This window comes from Neodiprion lecontei, chromosome 4 (genome assembly GCF_021901455.1).
Source record: "Neodiprion lecontei isolate iyNeoLeco1 chromosome 4, iyNeoLeco1.1, whole genome shotgun sequence".
Taxonomy (NCBI): domain Eukaryota; kingdom Metazoa; phylum Arthropoda; class Insecta; order Hymenoptera; family Diprionidae; genus Neodiprion; species Neodiprion lecontei.
The window spans coordinates 23,301,504-23,327,543 of NC_060263.1; the positions used below are offsets into that span (position 1 = coordinate 23,301,504).

The window sequence follows — 26,040 nt, forward strand, 5'->3', positions numbered from 1 at the left end:
CTTCAGTCAACGGCTGACCATCGAAGGGCCTGGCCGCTTGAGTCTGGAATCGGCAGGAGAGATGAAGTGTGTATTTCTTGTGTGAAACGTGAAAACTAAAAGCATTATTCATCATATCATATCATCACACATCATACATCGTACATCGTACATCATACATCATACATCATACATCGTACATCATACATCATCATACATAGTATCAAAGTTCGAAACCATAGTTTGGATGTCGGACGTTCAGAAAGTGACGTCACCAATTCAAAATCAGCTAGCCGAATTCCTCAGTCTGGAACAAACCGCGCAGTAGAGCGGACGGATGAGAGTCGCGCTCCGCAAATTTCGAGTACCGGGTTCTCAACCTCTCGGATCCCGCGCTTCGGGTCCGCTACGTATTTCGAGTACCGGGTTCTCAACCTCCCGGATCCCGCGCTTCGGGTCCGCTACGCGGTGAAACTCGACTTCCAGGATAAGCGCTCCGTGGTTCCTGGTTCATGTTGACAATAAATTATTTCAATTCGTTTTTCGCGCAACCCCAAATTCGGTAGCTGTCAGTCCGCTAATAAAATTTCTCGACTTCCAGGATAAGCGCTCCGTGGTTCCTGGTTCATGTTTACAATAAATTATTTCAATTCGTTTTTCGCGCAACCCCAAATTCGGTAGCTGTCAGTCCGCTAATAAAATTTCTCGACTTCCAGGATAAGCGCTCCGTGGTTTCTGGTTCATGTTTACAATAAATTATTTCAATTCGTTTTTCGCGCAACCCCAAATTCGGTAGCTGTCAGTCCGCTAATAAAATTTCTCGACTTCCAGGATAAGCGCTCCGTGGTTCCTGGTTCATGTTGACAATAAATTATTTCAATTCGTTTTACGCGCAACCCCAAATTCGGTAGCTGTCAGTCCGCTAATAAAATTTCTCGACTTCCAGGATAAGCGCTCCGTGGTTCCTGGTTCATGTTTACAATAAATTATTTCAATTCGTTTTCCGCGCAACCCCAAATTCGGTAGCTGTCAGTCCGCTAATAAAATTTCTCGACTTCCAGGATAAGCGCTCCGTGGTTCCTGGTTCATGTTTACAATAAATTATTTCAATTCGTTTTCCGCGCAACCCCAAATTCGGTAGCTGTCAGTCCGCTAATAAAATTTCTCGACTTCCAGGATAAGCGCTCCGTGGTTCCTGGTTCATGTTGACAATAAATTATTTCAATTCGTTTTACGCGCAACCCCAAATTCGGTAGCTGTCATTCCGCTAATAAAATTTCTCGACTTCCAGGATAAGCGCTCCGTGGTTCCTGGTTCATGTTGACAATAAATTATTTCAATTCGTTTTCCGCGCAACCCCAAATTCGGTAGCTGTCAGTCCGCTAATAAAATTTCTCGACTTCCAGGATAAGCGCTCCGTGGTTTCTGGTTCATGTTTACAATAAATTATTTCAATTCGTTTTTCGCGCAACCCCAAATTCGGTAGCTGTCAGTCCGCTAATAAAATTTCTCGACTTCCAGGATAAGCGCTCCGTGGTTCCTGGTTCATGTTTACAATACATTATTTCAATTCCTTTTTCGCGCAACCCCAAATTCGGTAGCTGTCAGTCCGCTAATAAAATTTCTCGACTTCCAGGATAAGCGCTCCGTGGTTCCTGGTTCATGTTGACAATAAATTATTTCAATTCGTTTTACGCGCAACCCCAAATTCGGTAGCTGTCATTCCGCTAATAAAATTTCTCGACTTCCAGGATAAGCGCTCCGTGGTTCCTGGTTCATGTTTACAATAAATTATTTCAATTCGTTTTTCGCGCAACCCCAAATTCGGTAGCTGTCAGTCCGCTAATAAAATTTCTCGACTTCCAGGATAAGCGCTCCGTGGTTCCTGGTTCATGTTTACAATAAATTATTTCAATTCGTTTTCCGCGCAACCCCAAATTCGGTAGCTGTCAGTCCGCTAATAAAATTTCTCGACTTCCAGGATAAGCGCTCCGTGGTTCCTGGTTCATGTTGACAATAAATTATTTCAATTCGTTTTACGCGCAACCCCAAATTCGGTAGCTGTCATTCCGCTAATAAAATTTCTCGACTTCCAGGATAAGCGCTCCGTGGTTCCTGGTTCATGTTGACAATAAATTATTTCAATTCGTTTTCCGCGCAACCCCAAATTCGGTAGCTGTCAGTCCGCTAATAAAATTTCTCGACTTCCAGGATAAGCGCTCCGTGGTTTCTGGTTCATGTTTACAATAAATTATTTCAATTCGTTTTTCGCGCAACCCCAAATTCGGTAGCTGTCAGTCCGCTAATAAAATTTCTCGACTTCCAGGATAAGCGCTCCGTGGTTCCTGGTTCATGTTTACAATACATTATTTCAATTCCTTTTTCGCGCAACCCCAAATTCGGTAGCTGTCAGTCCGCTAATAAAATTTCTCGACTTCCAGGATAAGCGCTCCGTGGTTCCTGGTTCATGTTGACAATAAATTATTTCAATTCGTTTTACGCGCAACCCCAAATTCGGTAGCTGTCATTCCGCTAATAAAATTTCTCGACTTCCAGGATAAGCGCTCCGTGGTTCCTGGTTCATGTTTACAATAAATTATTTCAATTCGTTTTTCGCGCAACCCCAAATTCGGTAGCTGTCAGTCCGCTAATAAAATTTCTCGACTTCCAGGATAAGCTTGCTGGGTGAGTAAAACACTTTTATAATATTTGATGGCAATTGTAATTATATTTCATCTGAAATATTACAAACTTGTCACGTTTACAATAAATTATTTCAATTCATTTTTCGTGCAAGCACATATTCAGTAGCTATAAATAGTCTTATACAATTTAATATATTATTAATTAATTAATTAATATTCTTATAATATTTAATGGCAATTGTAATTATATTTCATCTGAAATATTACAAACTTGTCACGTTTACAATAAATTATTTCAATTCATTTTTCGTGCAAGCACATATTCAGTAGCTATAAATAGTCTTATACAATTTATTATATTATTAATTAATTAATTAATATTCTTATAATATTTAATGGCAATTGTAATTATATTTCATCTGAAATATTACAAACTTGTCACGTTTACAATAAATTATTTCAATTCATTTTTCGTGCAAGCACATATTCAGTAGCTATGAATAATCTTGTACAATTTATTATATTATTAATTAATTGATTAATTACATTAATCCTTACACAATATTTTTGATGTGTTCCTATACTAAAAATATTCATTACTATTCCAGGTATTACCCGAGGTGGTCGGAGGTGGACGAGGAGGAGGACGAGCTGGACGAGGAGGAGGACCAGGTGGACGAGGAGGAGGACGAGGTGGACGAGGAGGAGGCGGGGTGGGTCGTGGGAGAGGACCTCTCCTCTCCTCAGAGGAGTGGAGGGGGAGGGGCAGGGAAGGGGGAGAGGCGGGAGGGGAGGGGGAAGGGAAGGGAAGGGAAGGGAAGGGAAGGGAAGGGAAGGGGGAGGGAAGGGGGAGGGAAGGGGGGAGGGAGGGAGGGAGGGAGGGGGGAGGACGGGGGGGGAGGGGGAGGGAGGGAGGGCGGGAGGGCGGGAGGGAGGGAGGGAGGGAGAGGGAAGGGGCGGGCGGGCGGGTGGGCGTGTTCTACTCTATTAACTCTAACGGGCTTGCACTAACATCCGTCCTCCACTCCCTCCCTCCCTCCCTCCCTCCCTCCCGCCCTCCCCCCCCCGCCCTCCCGCCCCCCCCCCCCCCGCCCCCCCGCCCTCCCCCTCCCCCCCGCCCTCCCCCCTCCCCCCTCCCTCCCTCCCCCCTTCCCTCCCCCTTCCCTTCCCTTCCCTTCCCTTCCCTTCCCTTCCCTTCCCCCTCCCCTCCCACCTCTCCCCCTTCCCAGCCCCTCCCCCTCCCCTCCTCTGAGGAGAGGAGAGGTCCTCTCCCACGACCCACCCCGCCTCCTCCTCGTCCACCTCGTCCTCCTCCTCGTCCACCTGGTCCTCCTCCTCGTCCAGCTCGTCCTCCTCCTCGTCCACCTCCGACCACCTCGGGTAATACCTGGAATAGTAATGAATATTTTTAGTATAGGAACACATCAAAAATATTGTGTAAGGATTAATGTAATTAATCAATTAATTAATAATATAATAAATTGTACAAGATTATTCATAGCTACTGAATATGTGCTTGCACGAAAAATGAATTGAAATAATTTATTGTAAACGTGACAAGTTTGTAATATTTCAGATGAAATATAATTACAATTGCCATTAAATATTATAAGAATATTAATTAATTAATTAATAATATAATAAATTGTATAAGACTATTTATAGCTACTGAATATGTGCTTGCACGAAAAATGAATTGAAATAATTTATTGTAAACGTGACAAGTTTGTAATATTTCAGATGAAATATAATTACAATTGCCATTAAATATTATAAGAATATTAATTAATTAATTAATAATATAATAAATTGTATAAGACTATTTATAGCTACTGAATATGTGCTTGCACGAAAAATGAATTGAAATAATTTATTGTAAACGTGACAAGTTTGTAATATTTCAGATGAAATATAATTACAATTGCCATCAAATATTATAAAAGTGTTTTACTCACCCAGCAAGCTTATCCTGGAAGTCGAGAAATTTTATTAGCGGACTGACAGCTACCGAATTTGGGGTTGCGCGAAAAACGAATTTAAATAATTTATTGTAAACATGAACCAGGAACCACGGAGCGCTTATTCTGGAAGTCGAGAAATTTTATTAGCGGACTGACAGCTACCGAATTTGGGGTTGCGCGTAAAACGAATTGAAATAATTTATTGTCAACATGAACCAGGAACCACGGAGCGCTTATCCTGGAAGTCGAGAAATTTTATTAGCGGACTGACAGCTACCGAATTTGGGGTTGCGCGCAAAAGGAATTGAAATAATTTATTGTAAACATGAACCAGGAACCACGGAGCGCTTATCCTGGAAGTCGAGAAATTTTATTAGCGGACTGACAGCTACCGAATTTGGGGTTGCGCGAAAAACGAATTGAAATAATTTATTGTAAACATGAACCAGGAACCACGGAGCGCTTATCCTGGAAGTCGAGAAATTTTATTAGCGGACTGACAGCTACCGAATTTGGGGTTGCGCGAAAAACGAATTTAAATAATTTATTGTAAACATGAACCAGGAACCACGGAGCGCTTATTCTGGAAGTCGAGAAATTTTATTAGCGAACTGACAGCTACCGAATTTGGGGTTGCGCGTAAAACGAATTTAAATAATTTATTGTAAACATGAACCAGGAACCACGGAGCGCTTATTCTGGAAGTCGAGAAATTTTATTAGCGAACTGACAGCTACCGAATTTGGGGTTGCGCGTAAAACGAATTGAAATAATTTATTGTCAACATGAACCAGGAACCACGGAGCGCTTATCCTGGAAGTCGAGAAATTTTATTAGCGGACTGACAGCTACCGAATTTGGGGTTGCGCGAAAAAGGAATTGAAATAATTTATTGTAAACATGAACCAGGAACCACGGAGCGCTTATCCTGGAAGTCGAGAAATTTTATTAGCGGACTGACAGCTACCGGATTTGGGGTTGCGCGAAAAACGAATTGAAATAATTTATTGTAAACATGAACCAGAAACCACGGAGCGCTTATCCTGGAAGTCGAGAAATTTTATTAGCGGACTGACAGCTACCGAATTTGGGGTTGCGCGTAAAACGAATTGAAATAATTTATTGTCAACATGAACCAGGAACCACGGAGCGCTTATCCTGGAAGTCGAGAAATTTTATTAGCGGACTGACAGCTACCGAATTTGGGGTTGCGCGAAAAACGAATTGAAATAATTTATTGTAAACATGAACCAGAAACCACGGAGCGCTTATCCTGGAAGTCGAGAAATTTTATTAGCGGACTGACAGCTACCGAATTTGGGGTTGCGCGAAAAACGAATTGAAATAATTTATTGTAAACATGAACCAGGAACCACGGAGCGCTTATCCTGGAAGTCGAGAAATTTTATTAGCGGACTGACAGCTACCGAATTTGGGGTTGCGCGAAAAACGAATTGAAATAATTTATTGTCAACATGAACCAGGAACCACGGAGCGCTTATCCTGGAAGTCGAGTTTCACCGCGTAGCGGACCCGAAGCGCGGGATCCGGGAGGTTGAGAACCCGGTACTCGAAATACGTAGCGGACCCGAAGCGCGGGATCCGAGAGGTTGAGAACCCGGTACTCGAAATTTGCGGAGCGCGACTCTCATCCGTCCGCTCTACTGCGCGGTTCGTTCCAGACTGAGGAATTCGGCTAGCTGATTTTGAATTGGTGACGTCACTTTCTGAACGTCCGACATCCAAACTATGGTTTCGAACTTTGATACTATGTATGATGATGTATGATGTACGATGTATGATGTATGATGTATGATGTACGATGTACGATGTATGATGTGTGATGATATGATATGATGAATAATGCTTTTAGTTTTCACGTTCAACACAAGAAATACACACTTCATCTCTCCTGCCGATTCCAGACTCAAGCGGCCAGGCCCTTCGATGGTCAGCCGTTGACTGAAGATATATTTTTCAGTGAACGGGTCGGCTAATAACGCTGCCGTTCTGCGACAGTTGGATGATGAAAAATTTCGCTCGTATCTTTCAAATGTGTGTTAAAATACACTCGAAGTGTTAAGAAGCGTCGTTCTTTCTCTCACTATCACCTTTCTGGGTCTTTAAACCACTACGCAGCGTTAAATACCGTCTCATATACGAAGCATCCATTTCATCTCGTTCAAAATTAGCGCATCCGTGATGTATTAGAGTTACTCTGAATTTTTTTCCATCCGAATACTTTTCGGAAAACAATTCTGTTCCTCTACCCAACGCAGATACTTCACTTGCGACCAGCTAAAACAACGTTTCGATTCTATGCCTATGAAAATTCAAGATCGAGAGAGCAAATGAAAAGTTGTTGGAATAATTATGAATACTAATTTTATAGAATACATCGAGCGCGCGTCGAATAGAATCCCATTTCGAAATGAATAATTCTTCTCTTTTCATATCATAGCTAATCTGGTAATATAGGTAAATAGGATGGTTGGAGGTGTTCGGAAATGGTAGGACATTTCAAAAGTTAAAGTCGACGATGATCCGGTGCATCAATTTTATCGTTTATTTGATAAATTATTCCTAAATACATTGAAACATATGTATTTGTAATGAAATATCATTCAATGGGCTGTGTAAACTATAAACTATAATTTCTATCAAATAGCTGCTTTTATGTCAACAGAGCTTTGAGACTCAGTTAAGTTGGATCTCGATTTTTGCCATCGTATGTAGGACATTGGGTTACAAGAACAAATGCGAATTACGAAGAACTCCGTATTAGAGATAAGGATATTTTAGTTCAAGTATACCTATACACAGAAATCCGTATGTGAATATACTAAAACCTCTGTGTTTATTGTAAAAATCTAGTGTTAAATATGTGTACATATGTATATACACATGCATAAGTATACATATACAAATATCCACATACATGTACATAAATAATTGCCAAGAAATTAGAAACACTCACAACTTGTCGCAAATAGAGTAAAACGTAAGGTTAATAATATACAAATTACACAAGCGCACCATAAAACGTGGCAAGGGTAATCCTAGTGCAGTGATTGTATAAACTGAAGAAATATACATTTACATATACATGATATAAATTAATAGTCTAGAAAAGAGTATTTAGAGAGCTTATCTAATTCCGATCTTGTCACAATAGATCATTAACATAATCAATATACGGTTAAAGCTGTATTAGCTACATTCACTATTAGAGATAATATTATTTCTCCATTTTTATAGTTATTTAATTTCTTGTACAACAATTTTTCAAATTTCACCGCAAAATGCCCAACGAGTTCTCGTGCTGCAAACACGAGTCAAATTACCTTACAGATGGCTTTACATTGATTTTTGCCTTCTCGCGTCGAGTTATAAATACAGAGAAATCTCAATGAGAGCGCATTCCTATAAGATTTATTGTAGTGTTATATTCGTAGCTGTACCTGTTATTCTATATTATATACTGTCCTAAATTTTAAACACACGGCACAACAATGGCTGAAAGCACAATGGCAACAAGAGAGGAGCAATTTGTGTCTTAATCAATCTTTTCTTCTTCATACGTAGCACAGCGATGTCACGTCGGAGGATATGTACTAGTGGATCACTAGGTGGGGCACAGAACTGAAACATAATTATGTTAAAAATCTTCAACATCTCTTACAGAAGGTAGGTACGTCGCCACACCTTATATACCAACAATGAATATTCATAGAGGCTATATTCATAAATACTTACAAAAGTAAGCTAATATTTTACCCGCAATTGCTTATTACTGATAACTTGATATGATAATACCCCCTTCCCACCCCTCCCCTCCCCTCACACGACCCACCCCGCCCTACCTACTTCTGCTCCTACTCCTACTCCTACTACGACGACTACTCCTATTCCTACTCCGAGTCCTATCCCTACCACTACTCCTACTTCTACTCCTATTTCTACATCTTCCCCTGATCCTACTCCTGATGCTGATTCTACTTCATCAAATATTGTAAAAATGTTAAACTCACCGAGCACGAATCCTCGTCCTCCACCTCGTCCAGCTCGACCACCTCCAACCACCGCCAACCACCCCCGACGACCACTGCTAACCACCTCGGGTTATAACTGGAATAGTAATAAATATTTTCAGTACAAGAACACATCAAAAGTATTATGTAAGGATTAATATAATTGAATAATCTATTAATACGTAATAAATTTCATGAGCTACTAAATATGTGCTTGCACAAAAAATGAATTGAAATAATTTATTGTAAACATGACAAGTTTGAAATATTTTAGAAGAAATATAATTACAATTGCCATCAAATATTATAAAAATGTTTTACTCACCGAGCACAAATCCTCGTCTTCCTCGTCCACCTTGTTCTCCTCGTCTTCCTCGTCCTCTTCCTCGTCCACCTCCGACCACCTCCAACGACCACCGATAACCACTTTGGGTTGTACCTTCAATAGTAGTAAATATTTTCAGTATATGAACACATCAAAAATATTGTGTAAGGATTAATGTAATTAATGAACTAATCAATTATATAATAAATTTTATTAGCGCATTCAAAGCTACTGAATATGTGCTTCGGGAAAAATAAATTGAAATAATTCATTATGTACATGACAAGTTTGAAATATTTTAGATGAAATATAATTACAATTGCCATCAGATATTATAAAAATGTTTTACTCACCGAGCATAAATCCTCATCCTCCTCCACCACCTTGTTCTCCACGTCTTCCTCGTCCTCCTTTTTGTCCACCTCAGACCACCTCCAACACCCCCCGATAACGACCTCGGGTTATACATGGAATAGTAATAAATATTTTCAGTATTTTAATACATCAAAAATATTGTGTAACGAATAATATCATTTTTTTATGGACAGATTTTACCAAGAAGATTAGGAGCAAATTAGAAAAAATTATAGAAATTTTACTAGCACGATGATAGCTACTGAATTACGACTTGGGCGAAATATGAATTGAAATAATTTATTGTAAACATAACAAGTTCAAAAATTTTGGATAGAATAAAATCACAATTGCCATTGAATAGTAGAAAAATGTTATACTCACCGTGCAGAAATCCTCTTTCTTTCGTGCACCTTGTTCTCGTCTTCCTTGTCCTCCGAGAGTCGAGTTTCATCAGGTAGCGGACCTGGAGCGCTGGAACCATGGAGCGCTTTTCCTGAAATTCAAGCTTCACCAGGTAGCGGACCTGGAGTGTAGAAACTACGGAGCACTTGTCCCTGAAGTCGAGTTGCACCAGGTAGTGGACCTTGGACGCAGAAACTACGGAGCGCTTGTTCTGGAAGTCGAGTTTCACCAGGTAGTGGACCTTGGACGCAGAAACTACGGAGCGCTTGTCCCTGAAGTCGAGTTTCACCAGGTAGCGGACTTGGAGCACAAAAACTACGGAGCTCTTGTCCTGAAAATTAAGTTTCACCAGGTAGCGGACCTAGAGCACAAAAACTACGGAGCTCTTGTCCTGGAAATCAAGTTTCACCAGCTAGCGGACCTGGAGCACAGAAACTACGGAGCGCTTGTCCTGGGCGTCGAGTCGCACCAGGAAGCGGACCCGGAGCGCAGGATCCAGGAGGTAGAGAACCCGGTACTCGAAATTTGCGGAGCGCGATTCTCATACGTCCGCTCTACTGCGTGGTTGTTTCCAGACTGAGCAATTCGGCCAACTGATTTTCGTCCATATAGATCAAGAGAGAAAAAATTTTGGGTGACGTCACTTTCTGAACATCCGAACATCCAAAATTTGGTTTCGAACTTTAATACTATGTATGATGTATGATGTATGATGACTTTAGTCTTTACATTTCAGACAAGAAATACGCACTTTATCATTCCTGCCGATTCCAGACTCAAGCGGCTAGGCCCTTCGGTTGTCAGCCGTTGACTCAAGATATTCTTCAGTTAACGGGTTAGCTAATAACGCTGCCGTTCTGCGACAGTTGGATGATAACAATTTTTGCTCGTACCTTTTAAATGTGTGTTAAAATAAACTCGAAGTTTCAAGAAGCTTCGTTTTTTCTGTCCCTGTCAAAAAAAAATCGCCAACAGTCACCCTTTTAGGCCTTTAAATCAGAACACTGCGTCAAGTACTGTCTCATACATACGGAGCATCCCAATTCATCAGTTACTCCGAATTTTTTTCCATACGAACACTTTTCGAAAAACAATTCTGCTTCTCTACCCAACGTAGATACTTCACTTGCGATCAGCTAAAACAACGTTTCGATTCTATGCCTATGAAAATTCAAGATCGAGAGAGCAAATGAAAAGTTATTGGAATAATTATGAATAATAATTTCATGGAATACATCGAGCACGTGTTGAATAGAATCCCATTTCGAAATGAATAATTCTTATATTTTCATATTATAGACGTATTGTTGGTGGTAATCTAGTTTGTCTCCTGGAAAATTATAAAATTTATAGTATGCATTACGTATTAATCGTAAATGGACTATCTATATTAATATCGTACGTGGACCGCGTATAGATACTTATCTACTTGTTGGTCTCTGCATCATTATTATATCTGATCTATTATTATTTATGATCTATATATATACATTCTTCTCTCGGGTATCTATACTTTAATTAAATCACTGTTTTGCTACGAATTTTGGAAGAAATTTATTCTCATTATTAATTTCTTGTATCGCCGACAAGTCGTTAAGTACACACAGGCCAAGTACTGGCTTGGGCTTACCATTGCGAAGACTGTGTTACTCGGAAGGTGAATGCAGCCAGAAACTGGTAGGAGGTGGTTGGAGGTGATCGAAGATGGTCGAGGAGGACGATGACGAGGAGGCTGACGAGGGGGTGGAGGAAGAAGACGAGGACGACGAAGGTGGTCGGAGGTGATCGGAGGTGGTTGACGGTAGTTGGCGGTGCTCGGGGGTAGTTGGGGGTAGTTGGCGGTGGACGCGGTTACGCATCTTTACACGGGGATAATCGAGCCGATCGACATTTCTATGTCGCAGTCGACAAGTAATCTTACGTACTCACTTTGTACCGGCTCAATCTCAAGCTTTCATACCGACAGTACTTTGGCTGGTACGAATGTCGGTGCGAGCTCGTTAGGTAGAATCGATAGAACAGAACCCTCCTACGCTCCCAGGCCCACCTGGGCCCACTTGCCCGCCGAAAACTGGTCACTAAAATTTACCCAGGGATAACCGTCTTTGTATTCTTCAGTCATCACCGTAGTTAAGCCATTGTCGGTACGTCCGTATAAAGGGTATGAAGTTAGCCGAGATCATTACCCGGGAAACATTTGAATCAATTAAGCGTGGGAGAGTGACGAAGATTTCCGAGGCTTAGAGGGTCTCTTTTTATTGCGCGCGTCTTTGCACTCGTGCGTTAAAAATGTATCCAATTCGTCCCCGTTATCAGGCGTTATCGCAGTTATCAGATAACGCGACAGTTGTTTGCTTTTCCCGTATCTACGCGAGCACGAGTTCCCGGAAAAATTACGCGTACCACTCACATCTAGTCACAGATTTACTGAGCGGAAATAAATTGTTCAGTCAAGAAACGGGCAATTCGACTTTTCGAAACGGAGTTTAATTCACGCAATTCAGGTTCATCGTATCACACACAAGCATCGAATGACTAGGCAGTAAAACAAGTTACAGGTAATCGACGGCGTTGATCGCACTGTAATTTAAAAATATCTATTTTCTCAAACAGACTTCGAGGTTTCGCTCGCGCTAGAAGAAATAATATTGCGCGTACAGATCGGCGCCTCGTTGCCGCAATGTAACGTAACGTATCGTACGTATATTACAGTGTATATCTTACTTCGCATTACGTATTGCTGAGAGGTGGAGACCTATACCTATACTTATGCTACTCACCCAGAGACTTGTGTTGCAATGATACACAGCTTTCTAAAGAAATATGACAATCCACAGAGAATCCTAGCTCCGCGGTACATCTGCAGTTTCTATACTCTTGGTGCCACGGTTTTGCAAACCTGCAGCCTTACGTTTAACAAAGATTACTTAATTGCTTTTTTGTTCACGAGTCGAGAAACGCGAATTATAGGAGTGAAAAATATTCATTTGTTTGTCATTCACATTTTTTTCGTATTATGGAATCTCACATTTTGAAATCACGTATTACAAGTGGATTTGTTAAAACTGAAAAAAAAAATACCTACTACTTGTGCTTATGAATAGGTAAATAAACATGTGTGAAGTTCTAGACTATTGTACAGACACATTCGATTCTCTTCAAACATATCTGATGACTATTTACTAAATACGTTATTTTCCGAACCGTTTAAAAGTAGGTATTAAAACTGTCCCAAGTTTTCACCTCACAAAAATTCGTACAATCTCAACTGTTATACGATCGCATGACGCATTTGATTGATGATGTGTCTAAAAAAAAAACTTGGCATAATTGTAGCATATTTCGCCAGTTTTGATTAAAACTTGAAAAACTTGAAATATTTTCGACAGTGCACAAGTAATGATATATTTTGAGTTTAATTTTTTTTTTTTTTTTACCTAACGGTACATGGTTTTGTTGTATCAGCTCATTTCGCAGTGTTTATGTTCGTATACATACCGACAGGCTGCAAAATAACCGGTACGACGTCACGTTTATTATATGGGCATGTATATGTATATATGTCACGCTCGCGTATGTAGAACTTTCGTTACACGTCTCCTGATCTCGGCGAGCAGGTACAGCTACGTCATCACTGTAACATGCAAGAATCATCCTGATTTCAATCACGCCAGAGTTACAACTTTCGGATTTTCCCACACAATTCACGTAGGTGACTGTACCGCGATCCGGAACAAACTGAGCATAAATTAATAATACCAAAATTAAGAACCAACTGACCAAGTCACAATTTTCAATAGTCACCATATTAAAAAAGGTTCGAGTACCTATGAGTGTGATTTTAAATTTTGCATGAAATCCATACACACGTCGATGCAAATTTTATAAATATTAATGGGTATGGACACGGATTCACGCGAGTAAATAACGGATTCAGGATGCAATATTCGGATATGTGACGCGTAAGTAGTTGCACTAAATTTTGACATGCACAATTGAAAACGATGCTATGATTCTCATTATGGATATTCTTGCGGGGCTGCCAGGGAAATGGAAAATCTGCCAGTAAAAAGCTGGCGAATTTAACGACTGTGCAAAGATTAACGCAGACTGTCCAGAACAGGAGGTTATTTATAGTTCTGCGAAACGTGGCCAACATGTTTCTTCTTGCTTTTATATACTGTATAGAGTAGGGAGAGTCTCACGGATCCAAGTGAAGCTCGTCAGGTGAGGTTTAAGAAGTCGCGCGACCCATGCAAGTCCTGGTTTGCCAATGCTAAAGGTCTCTCCGCAGGTGAGCTGCTGATAGTTTCAGCGAAATGAAACCCATCGGCAACTTCGTCTTTTATTTTTGACTTACCCATGCCTACACGGAATTTTTGCAATACCGTGTTATTCGTGTCAGAGGTGATAATTATCAGAAACTTGGTTCAGTGGATACTGTTAGGTCACTTGGGAATATCATGGATTAAGGTGAATGAATATTGGGTGATTATTACTTTGATTATGAGGAATAAACGGAGCCCTGAAAGTCTTGGAAAGATTGCAACAGACTTAATGGATTTCGACAAATTTTTAAAGTTTAGGGCAATTCTGTCAACCATCGTAGGCTTTCCAATAATTATTATTTAATGATATCACCCTATGCACATTCAGTTTCAAGAATGTCATACAATTTCACAAGGTTTTAAGGATCACAAATGATTTTCAAAGATTCTAAGCATTTCGATAGAATTTTAAACAAATTTCGTAAGCTTTTGAAGACAAGTATGGTTTCAAGATCGGTGAGCCAGCTTCAAACATGACTGACATACTGTATTATCTGCCAACGACTGTTATCCATATATCATCCTCCCGTACATTAAAAAAGTTACCTTGAGTACAAAAGATTTTTACGATCACGTGTTAATTTTTAACGCATAAGGGAAAAAACCGAACATTTTCGGGTTGGAAATTCGTTAATCAAAGACGGCTGCGTTTGAGAATGATCGTACAAATACTGTTGACAATTGCTCAATACTCTGAACCGTCTTCAAATGTCGCACAGCAAGCTGTTTTAAATTCTGTGAGTATTTAGATTGGTAGCAGAGTTCAGGAACAATCAGTACCTGACGCGATGTGCGTGGACCTTGAAAAACTGGTAATGCGATTTATTATCAGTCCTGAATTTCCAAAACATGTTAAGCGGTATCTCTCGATCGGCCAATGGTCATACCGTTGTTTTGATGAGTTCAATTTCGATACCATTTCGCTGGCAAAATGGACTTTGACTCGAGTTTTGACACATACGTACGGTAGCTGTGATTGTTATGACAATCAGAATAAGCATAATGACGTCGTTTTACTGGCTTCGCATTTACGACATACGTTCACTAAGTTATATTGCTGATAGTTTTAGGCGAATCATTGTCAGAACATCGAACCACAGATAGCTGTAAGCGAGCTACTGGGCTTTTATACATACCTATAACTAATGGCGTGTAGCTCGTACCTCTTGTTGTGCTTCAACGCTTTTTGACCTCAACATGAGCAGAACTTAAGAGCAAGATGAAATATAATCATGGCTTCTGTGTTCTCTTGGCAGCATAGGATCACAAAAACGAACCTCGTCATTCGGATGCGTAGATTGTTCTGTACATGCGTAATAATTCATCGGAGGTAATAACAAACCAGCCACTTCTGGTCTCGCGAAGAAGTCCCTCGTCGGAGGCCAAAACGTGGATCTGAGACAAAAACGGGTTCCTTCTTATCGAGGGCGACCTTTGACGCCATTTACGAACAAGAACACGGTAAAAGACTTACTGTTTCATAATAATTAAAACGACTCTCTTGTAGCAGGGTATCTTCCACGGCTAGATGGCGTCGTGCGATGGGTTTATAGATATTTCTGATAGTAAAAGAAACCCGTGCGGCTCGGTCGAAACCGAAACTGGTTTCCTCGGGTCAGTAGAAAAGCCGATTACCTTAACCCACGCACTTGTATATGCATGATCAGGGTGGACTAACGGAGTTCGGCTGACCCGCGGTACTATAAGGTATTCGAATTCCCGGAACGATGCTTGATTTCTTAACACTCTTCAGGAAGCCAAGACCTCTGGGTGACACTGCATGCGGTACCAAAGCTAACAACTTTCTGCTCATGCTGCGTCACTCGTCGTCACGAGATGCACACCTTCTGCATAAATCTGACAAGCCTCTGAAGCTACGACGCCTGCACTTGCCGTCAGCACTGACTCAAGACGCATGTTACTTACTGTACGCAGGCATTCATCAGGCCAGCGGTCAAGGCCTGGGCCAAAGACTCGCGACTTTTTTGCGCGACGTCTTGCCTCGCGCTTATTCGTGACAAACTGAGTTACTGTACAGTTTCATGGAAGGTGAGAATAAGGTATGAGATGGAGAAAAAAAATCGACAAGCAAGAAGCGGCAAACGCGAAACGCGTACTTGTTTGAGCGAACCTAATACACACGCATATTCGCAGTATATTTTCACCTACTAGCTTACATTGATTACGAAACAAATTAATCAGCAGAAACAAATACTACGGACTGAAGTCGGGACTGTTCATTTTTCTCTTTCTAGGTACCGAATACCGCTGACAATTATTTATGCTCACCTTTTATCGTCTCTGCAGTCGCGTTTTAACTCTGGACCTCGAGGGGAGCTTTTCGATGAATCATTTGTTACCACATGGCTGGACTCATGACGGTGGGACTTGATTGGTAATTTCTGCATCAGGTTTTTCCAGATGCTTTGATTTCATCCAAATCAGTGCGTTTAATCGACATCGTCTGGGTAAGACTTACTCTTTGTCGCAATATAAAGTTAAATCTGACTAAATTAGGCAGTGAATTTCATCTGTTTCAGTTCTTGATTACTTGTATTGAATTGATAAGCTGGTATGTCATCTGATCTGTAATGCCACAACGCATCATGGTTCAGAAACCTCTCGTATGCTGGCTTTATACCTATAAAAGCACACTGCCATTATTATTATTATTATTATTGTTGTTGTTGTTGTTGTTGTTGTTGTTATTATCATTATTATCATTAGTATTGTTATTTTCCTCGTAGATAAGTAAAACTTACACAATACCTTGTATCCCAAATATGGTTAATCGTATTTTTACATCACTTTTTGATTGTTCGCATTTATGGAAATATCATTAATGAAAAATATTGCAACTATAAAATGGAATGCATTATTTGTTAAAAAATGGATAAAATATATATTATTCGAATAAAAAACGCTTAACATTATTTTTCATCCGATGTATGATAACATTTTTATCTGAAAATAGAACTGTCATAATGAGAATTGCTACCTCTGAGAGCTAGCAGTGAATGATTAAATGAGTATAAGGTGAAGAAAACTCATAATGGTCTGATAAACGATCGTTGATATTTATGGTTTCGATTTGATCTTTAAACAGACTCCATGATCTTGCGAATAAATATAATAAATATTTTCCGAAGTTAGATGAAGACATCGTGCCATCACTATGATTTTTTTAATTCATTTTGGTATGCCCGTATTTACAGTTTCTTGCCGTATTCGAGAAGGCGATTTTTGTAAGAAAAGGCTCTTCGCATCGTACGAGAATAGGTTTGATTTTAGACTTCATTTGCCTGCCTCATGCTGATAAAATATGGTATGACAAGTTATACGGTTATGACATTTTTCGTAATATTCTGAAACATTACACAAATTGCAAAACGAAGCAGATTTATAATTGAGATCTTACATTCTGGAGAAACGGAATTGGGTCTTTTTTCAGGTTTTCATCCATGTTTATCTGCGCGCAAGAATCTGTTGATGAAGCTCCATCAATAATGATAATAAGGATCGAGCGAGCTACGGATTCCACGTAACAATGATCAGACCACCTACTTTTATTTCTTCGAAACTATAATACCCGGTATATCCTTGCCTCAGGGCCAAGATATCCGAGTTTCTAATTTCTCCAGGACGCGTTCGTTCGCACATTGTATCCTTGGAAAGTGGATCTTTATCGAGGCCATAGCTGGAACTGAGGAAACTAAAAATTCCTTACTCGTATTTAAAGCTCACGTATGTAATTGTTGCTCAAAAGTTACAGTGGAAGTATTAGAAGCTGGAGCAGATAAAAGGGAATAAAACGCCTTATTTGAAAAACTTGAAGCATATTATTACCTAACGCGAACAATAAAATTTAAAAAAGTTCTAAGCAGCAAAAAAAAAAAGAACCTACATGGTATAGAACGCGAGTCTCAGAATCCACATACAAATCAAAGTTAAGATAATGAAGGCATTTAAGATAAAGGTAAGTGAGTGTAAGAGATAAAAAAGGCGGAGACACGTATGGGCTGCGTAGAAGCGACGCGACGACATGAAAGTGAGAGTGATTCCACAAAATGAGTGGCGAGGGCATTTCGACGGTTGAATTCGTCTAGACCAAGCTAAGCTATAGAGTATAACATAAGATAGTACCGGAGGTAATATTTACCTGCGTTTTTCTGTCGATTTTTTTAATTGAATCGTGGCAGTCCATCAACAACGTGATTGGCTTAACAGTGTAACATCAGATGCAACGAAGATTCATTTAATTTATTATCATTACGCCTGACATTCATACTTTGTACTACTCGGATCAGCGATGACGCATGTCTTTGCATATTTAGGGACGGTTTTAGCGCGGTGTCAGACGACCTGAGCTCGAACGTTACATATTCTGAAAGAAATGGCAGAACACCGGCGAAGTGACCGTACAGTACGTGTGATCGTATTACGATGTACATCCAATGTGCATTTATTACATGTAAATATGTTCGTACATCGATGATATTTGTTTCGTGTAGTTTTAAGCCATAAAGTTAGTTTATAGCTTTTCAGTCTCACAGTTCCTGGACAAAACAAAACTGTCGCGTAACAGTGTGGGAAAGTCCCGCGCCTCGAGTCTCACCTCAAGTTTTGTGTGATTCATTTCGACCTCCCATTAGTAAATACTGCCGTTTTTTCGATACAGATACAATCCCAATCACGGATAGAAGGATTCGTGCCCTTCAGTTTCAGCAAAAAGTCAAGCGTGCTCTTGGATATTTAAAACGCGCGATCCTCATCTAAAATCAAACATGGCGGCCATGCGCCATATGACATGTCGTCGGTCGCCGACGCGATCGCAAGGCTTGACTTACCGATCGATCGAGAGTAATATTCGTACATCAATAACAATTGTGGAATAAAAACTCGTCGCTGACGTTGAACAACCTTGGCATATGTCGGGCGTTGATCCAATCTGCGGTGAACCGCAGCCTCTCGGGCTATTCGACACAATAGAATACAGATTATTGATAATGAGTACAGATCTCTGCGACGGCTCGGATCGGTCAAGGACCCAAAGACCTTGAAACTACCTCCCAATCTACGGAGACAACTTACTTGTTATTTTTAATTTCCTTGGACTTCGTCCCCGGACTGCATACTCGGTTTTAATTAGCACCGGGCGGTTTATTGCGATCAAATTTACCCGCATTTCGCTACAACACATCGAATGACTCTGCTCAAGGCTTCTGCGACGGCAGCAAGCTTAATCTGATGACGATCTTGCGCTACGGTCAATAATTTACACATGTGAGTGAGCCGTGCGTCCCGATACAAGATGTCACTAATGGTTTCAAAGTATTTGTGTGTGGGTATGGATTGCAGACATAAGTGTGCAACGGAGAGTGAATGACAGGCAAGAAATTTTTCGAGTCACATGGAGTTCTCTTGTGAAGATTGATTTAATATACTGAAAAACTGTCGCTTGTACATGTACACTGTCAAAACACTATTAACCATGGAATTTTCAGTGATTCTGAATAGATCACGTTACTATTTTAAAGCAGCTGGACCACTTATTTTTCTGTAAAACATCGACCGCATTTTTTCTAATTTGAAGATCAAGCAGCAAGAAGTTTAAGGCCATTCATATACGAATATTCTGGGCAAGATTGTTATAAAAATACACACCCGGTACATATAAACGAACGGTAGTTATCGCATAGATAATACTTCTGCAATACTCTTGGTGTCCTATCTCAACTTTCGTAAGCCAGTTGCCACTCTAATCAATTGAGAAGATTTGCGAATTTATTACATTGAACTTGAAAAACTGTTCCCAATATCATACCGTATCTTCTTCTCGCACATCTCGCTTATTTTTAAATAATAATTTGATACATATAATTGGAATTATAAACAGAGAGGTATTTTCATTGGTAAGAATTATTACGAAGACATCTTCGATCACGTGGACGTGCACGTTTTTAACTGAACTATTATAATCAGACAAAAAAAAAACATTGATTTTTCACTGTCGGATCTCGACGTCTTTAAATACAGGATATCTCAAGAATGAATGAAAGAACTTTTGATTATTTTGGCCTGAATCAATGCGGTACTTCCTAACTTACGGTCCATTGAATTTAATGTGAAATCGGGCTGAGCCTGTCCTAAGTCACTCATAAAAATGTGAATTTTTTGTCCCCCAATAAGTAGAGATCGAATAGACCGATATAGAAGGAGCTTGATTCACGGATTCGCCTTCATTTAACCCACATTAAAAACCGAGTAAATTCGGAGCGAACTTGTCTGGGTCATTAACGAGCTGCTGGCCGAAGTAAAAAATTTTATGCTCCAAATTCTTGCTCTCAAAAACAACGAAAACAGCGCAAAGTCTTGAGACCGTCGCTTTAAAACTTGTTGATTTTCCCGTTTGTTCACTGTAAATGTAACAGATACCCATTGCCATGGCATTGACGCGGTTACGCGACGTTCCCCGTGTGTCCACGTATTCTAATGTTAATATCACTGGTAATACTACACCGGATAGCATCTGATGAAGTTCATGTATAACGGGCACGCGCAGCTGTCCATCAGCACGGAATTGCAGGGAATCGACTCGACTGAAACGGTCGCAATGTCATTGTCATATGACGATTGCTCGTGAAATTCGCTGTGTCCGGGAAGTTGGAGTAACTCGATTAACGGTTCCAACCCAACCCAGCTAGGCCCAACCCAGCTCGACGCTCATCGTGGGAGTCTCGACGCGCCAATTTGCCATCACGAGACAATTCGTACCTCGATCGGAACGTCAGAAAAGCCTTAAGCTTTCCAACTTGTTTCTTATTCCTCCTTATCTCAATATCAGATAAATCGTTAGTTCTAAGCCGAGAGATATTTCCAGTCGTGGCTACTGTACGGTATTATGTAATATTGCTGGGACTTGACTATTTTCATATTTTACCCATAACTAAAAAATGTAGTTCCGGGTACGAAATGAAAATTAGTTTTGCTGTGTATAGAAAATCTAGTTTGTGATACTGTTACTTTTTATTACGGTCACTCGTACTATATTTTCTTGTAACTATTGCCATAATTTGATATTAGTGAAACAATAAATTCGTTTTAAGGTCTTGTTCAACTGAAAAAATACGGTTGACTAAACAAACCGATTTGATGTTGCGATAACCGAAAAATTTAGTCTTTACAACCATAATCTGGTTAAATGGCAAGTAATTGTGTAATGTTTTCTTGTAATTCCAACAATACTTGAAGGGTCGTTAAAACGGTATTCATTTAACTAGACTCTTCTGGTGGCTATAAAAAATAAAACTTCTGTCAGTTACGCCTACAATTAATCGGAAAAGCGCTTTACTGGCAATGCAATTGGTCAGATCCGATATGCGTGCGAACTTCGCGTCACTTGTTCCCCGAAATGAAGAATGTACCGGTTGTTTTCTCCAATCTTAAATAGTGTAACCTTGTCCGAATCGAAGAACGGGTAGAGATAAGATCACCGAGACTCTGACTAGCCAGCTGCTGTACGTAAGTATGAGCGATAAGTTTCGCTGAAGTTCTAATCGACGATTAAATAATTGCGCGAAGACTTCGATGAATTTCTGAGGAGGGGAGACAGAGTTAGCGAAATATGTGACGATGCCTGGGATTTTTGTTGAGGTTATCGGAGCCATTTTGCCACGCCACTCCGACAAGATAGGAGCTGATAAATTGTGAGAATTCAATTAACGGTTCATCTTGAATACTTGAAATCTCACTAAAACGCAATACCTTGATTAGTATAATACACGAAGTGCCATTTCTTCCAAGACTATCGTCTCGCTTTCTCTCAGATTTTTTTTCACGTTCGGTGAACTTAATTAGGAGCTGAAAAATGCCGATTATGAACCACAGTCGTTAGAAAAATTTTACAGCATTTAACGGACGCGTTCAAGAACCTTGTTGATATTACCTGTGCTCAGTTAGGTAGAAAACTTTATTTTAACAAATTCTATGAAACGCTGGCTTGCTGAACCTCAATTTTCGGCCTCCGCATCGTTCGAAGAATATTTGTTTAGAAAAATGAATAGATATGTATATTTTTTTATTTTTCGAATGCGTTATTTTTCGTAATTTAGGCACGAGAATATCCCGATTACGATGCGATCACTGACGCAAGGATCAAAACATTGGTGACTCAATAAGCCAAAGTTGTAAAATTCTCGAATGCGCGAAGATGGTTTAAAAATAATTACACTTGACTGTGAACACAATTTAATTACGTCTCTAGATTGTGAGGCGAGGTTAATTTTTCAATTAACTTTATCTCGGCTCCGTTGACAATTCGTCTTGAGATATGAAACTTCGAAGGGCAGAGATCACGTGCGAAATGATCATACGCCGCGATTGGCTTAGCGAAATGATACAATATATTACTCACTGTATAATTTTGACAGCATGAAAAATAGGGTCCTCGGTATAAAAGGTATCGTCTACAGATAAAGTATCGCCACGTCAGGTAAAAATTCTCTGAACGGAGCATGAACCGACACTCAACCGTCGTCAGGATTCCAATTAGAAAAGCACATCATTTTACACAAATGCTTCGATAGCGAACAACGTAATCTGGACAGTCGATTTTTCACCGATTGCGGCTGGCCATTTTGGCACATCTTCAATAAAATAGACTACCTGTAACCCAATCGAAAAATAATAATCGCTGCGAATTATCACTGCTGCGATTTTGTGAAAGCATGATGATATTTCCTCCGTTTTTTCGTTACTGTATTCGCGTTACGATAATGTTCACAAGCGATAGTGCTTCTACCTTTGGCCTGTTCTACGAATTTGACGAAACTACCACGACGAAATTTTGTCAAGATTTCACGACGAGTTTTTATTCTGACCCGGAACATATAACGTATAACGTGTAATATATAACGGAACACCTTGTATGTCGGGGACTCCGAAAGGTCAAGAGCAGTTCGGCTGATTGCTGGATAATGTATGACAGACTTATGCAACGACTGTACATCGCAGCTAATTTTGGCTCAAGTAAACGCGGGTGCTTAACTCGGCACACCATTCATCGAGCGAGGTATGTATTTCCATTCTCTTTCTCAAAAGATTGGTATGATTTAAAAATATGATAAACAGTTCCATCCTTTCCTCCATTTGTGCCCGAAACAACCGGCGTTCTTTGGAAAATTTCGCCTTTCGTGTGGTCAGACTTTAATTTCCCGTTAATTAAAATAGTTGTTTTTGAAAGGGTATAATTTTGATGTAAACTGCAGATCCCTACACACGGTGTATCCGCATCCCAATCGGACGACCGCTTAGTTACCCGAAGAACCCTCAAGCTTATCTGATCAGAGCACCCGGAGAGAATTTGGGACTCAAGGTCGCCTGACCCTCGTTCCGGAGTTAAGGACTCGAATTTATGCGCCATGGTGGATCCCGGTCGTAATTAAAGCGTGTTTGTGATCATAAACATGCAACCACTTGCAAGTGTATCGCGAGCCCACTTCCAACGATGTGAAATTGAACGTGGGTAGGGTGAAGTGCATTCGCTCGGTTCCCATTCCCATTCCGATTCCGATTCCCATTCCCATTACCTTAGAAGGCTCTTTCGGCACGGGAATGAGCTCACCAATATTTCGATTCCATGTTGCGTCATGCTTACGGGAACGAAGGGAGGAACTTTTTGTGTTGATACAACTTACCGGCGAGAATTCCGTTACGTAACGGATGGTGAAAACTGTTTACTGACGAATCTGAAGCCGTTTGGTGTTAATTGAATTTAAACTGAGATAGTTGAGAAGGGAAAAGAACTCTTTTTGTGACAACTGACATTGAACACTGTGGAATCTAGCACCAAACTGAGTGGGTCGCTATCGAGGGCCTTGAGGAGGTTGATTGGCCGATATTTGATTTAACCCTGATGTAGAAATGGACGAATTTTCACCCCAAAATACCGAGCATATTTTTACTCAATATAAAGATAAATCTCCATACACTGAATTATAATACGTTAATTCTTGTTACTTCATCTGCCGCGCGAATAAGCCGATGGATCAAACCAGCAAGTCATTACTTTCAAGTCTCTCGGTCATTATGCAATACGTTCGAGACTGATTGTGAGTATAATAAAAATTGTGATTTTTTTCTATTTTTTGCGCTCGCCTTCGAGCGTCACAACGAAAATATAGTTATTATTCTGGTTTGCGGATACACATCCCGGTTGTTATTATTATCATTATTATTATTATTACGTTTATTATTATAGTTATATGATGCGTATACTCATACACTGTATCACTGTGTGCTTTACGGCGGAATTCCTTGCAAGATGCTATAAACGATTAACGTGACGGAATGAAATTGAAACATTTGTATATATACGAAGACGGAGATGGAAAGAAAAATGCGCCGAAAACAACTCGTGTTTAAGTGTTAACTGACCGTTCGGTAATTGTTCCCGTGTGAATTTTACCGTCCAGGCTTACACGATAATATATGTACTGTAAACCTGATATTTGTTAATACCTAGAAGTCTTTTCTCACCTGAATGGATACGATTACCGAGCGCTTCAGCGAGAAAAACCTTCTGGCTCAATCACGCAAACGTCATAATACGCACGCATAAAATTTGAATAAATCAGATTGCAGACATTCATTAAGTGATAAACAACCTTCGATTTCACGCGAAAAATGTGGGATTTTACTTTGTCGCGGGCGAGGAATTTCTCGAACTCAATATACATCGAACTGCTGGAATGCAAATACTGATTGTTGTTTATAAGGTGACCACGAATGCACATTTCTGATTAATTTTATCGAAGCACAGTATCGTATTCGCTGTCGGAAACATTCGCAAGCACGCGTTTTTTCGCGATTAATTAATAGCTGATCTAGTTTCGAGTAAATCAATTCTTTTGGTCGTCTTCTTACATGCAGGTGAGAAATTAAGTACTGAAAAGACGAAAAGATTAATAATTACGAAACAATTACTTGACACTTGCAGTACTTGAGCGAAAAATTGTTTTTACATTATTCTGTTATAAAGCCTTCTCTGTCTATGTTTGACGAAAATCTATTTGTCTCTCCTATAAAATAAAACCAAGTAAGAAATAAAACTGTTTGTCATTTCCGTATTGCCTTGTCGAGACCAAAGGACAAGGAATCGTTAACTCTCAAGTTCGAGATCGCGTGTTTACATCATAGTATTAACAATTATACTACCGAGTCCATAAGTCTAGGAATCAGGGATTCTGTTCTGAAATCCGTATATATTGTAACAAACAGCAAACACAGCACCTTTCGCCATACTGTGACGAGTTAGAAGGTGATCATAGAATAATTTTTATCGCTAAAACCAAGAAACTGTACAGACTAAAACGTTGAAGTGTTTGGTCAAACGATTAAAAAAAGAAAAATTATTATTATTATACGACGTTTTATGTCTGCACCATAAAACTTTTTAGGCGTTCGTGACGTTGTTCATCAGATACTCGCCGTGCTAAACTTGGCCATGAATTTTCAAATTCCGCAATCGAATTATGAATATTAAATTAGACGAGTTAAGGAAGTGTTCGTGACAATTGTGTGAAATCTTCGTTACGCAGAGACGCTTTTGTCACTGTTTAACGCCAGTGGAATTCTGAAAGAAAGGTCTCTGGATAATTACGCAATTCACTGCAGCAAAGCATCGAAATTCTGAATAACTTCTCGTCAGTGTCTGTAATTGGCCGTTAATAGTTCCTGGCGCGTTACGTCACTCGACGTTAAGAGTCTTCTTTCACAAGTTGTAAAAGATGCGAAGACCACGCATGAAATTATACGCATAATACGATACCTGTACCTACATAATTGGGAAACGAAAGTAAAAGAACTCTTGTACAAATACACGTACAGACCTACAATCATCATGATTTTCGTTTACATTTATATACATACATTACATGTGCGTATATACGGATATACATGTATTTCGGCGTTTCAGAAAAATAAAATAATTTGCGGTCTTCCATCGTGGCAACC

At 40.0% G+C, this 26,040-nt stretch overlaps 3 long non-coding RNA genes across 5 annotated transcripts; 1 reads left to right on the forward strand and 2 right to left on the reverse strand.

Moving 5' to 3' along the window:
• Window positions 1-8,003: 8,003 nt before the first annotated feature.
• Window positions 8,004-13,098, reverse strand: LOC124293832. 2 transcript variants are annotated; one of them, XR_006903693.1, is made up of 2 exons: window positions 13,088-13,098; window positions 8,004-8,227 (listed from the first exon to the last, which is right to left on the reverse strand). It is a non-coding gene; the product is annotated as an uncharacterized LOC124293832 (long non-coding RNA). The 2 variants fall into 2 exon arrangements; XR_006903692.1 differs by lacking the exon at window positions 13,088-13,098 and adding an exon at window positions 8,617-8,667.
• Window positions 9,000-9,869, reverse strand: LOC124293831. 2 transcript variants are annotated; one of them, XR_006903691.1, is made up of 4 exons: window positions 9,822-9,869; window positions 9,680-9,761; window positions 9,295-9,396; window positions 9,000-9,055 (listed from the first exon to the last, which is right to left on the reverse strand). It is a non-coding gene; the product is annotated as an uncharacterized LOC124293831 (long non-coding RNA). The 2 variants fall into 2 exon arrangements; XR_006903690.1 differs by having other exon boundaries at window positions 9,295-9,761; window positions 9,822-9,868.
• Window positions 13,099-15,967: 2,869 nt separating the features above from the next.
• LOC124293833 lies at window positions 15,968-17,586 on the forward strand. Its single transcript, XR_006903694.1, has 4 exons — window positions 15,968-16,088; window positions 16,284-16,496; window positions 17,244-17,353; window positions 17,480-17,586. It is a non-coding gene; the product is annotated as an uncharacterized LOC124293833 (long non-coding RNA).
• Window positions 17,587-26,040: the final 8,454 nt, after the last annotated feature.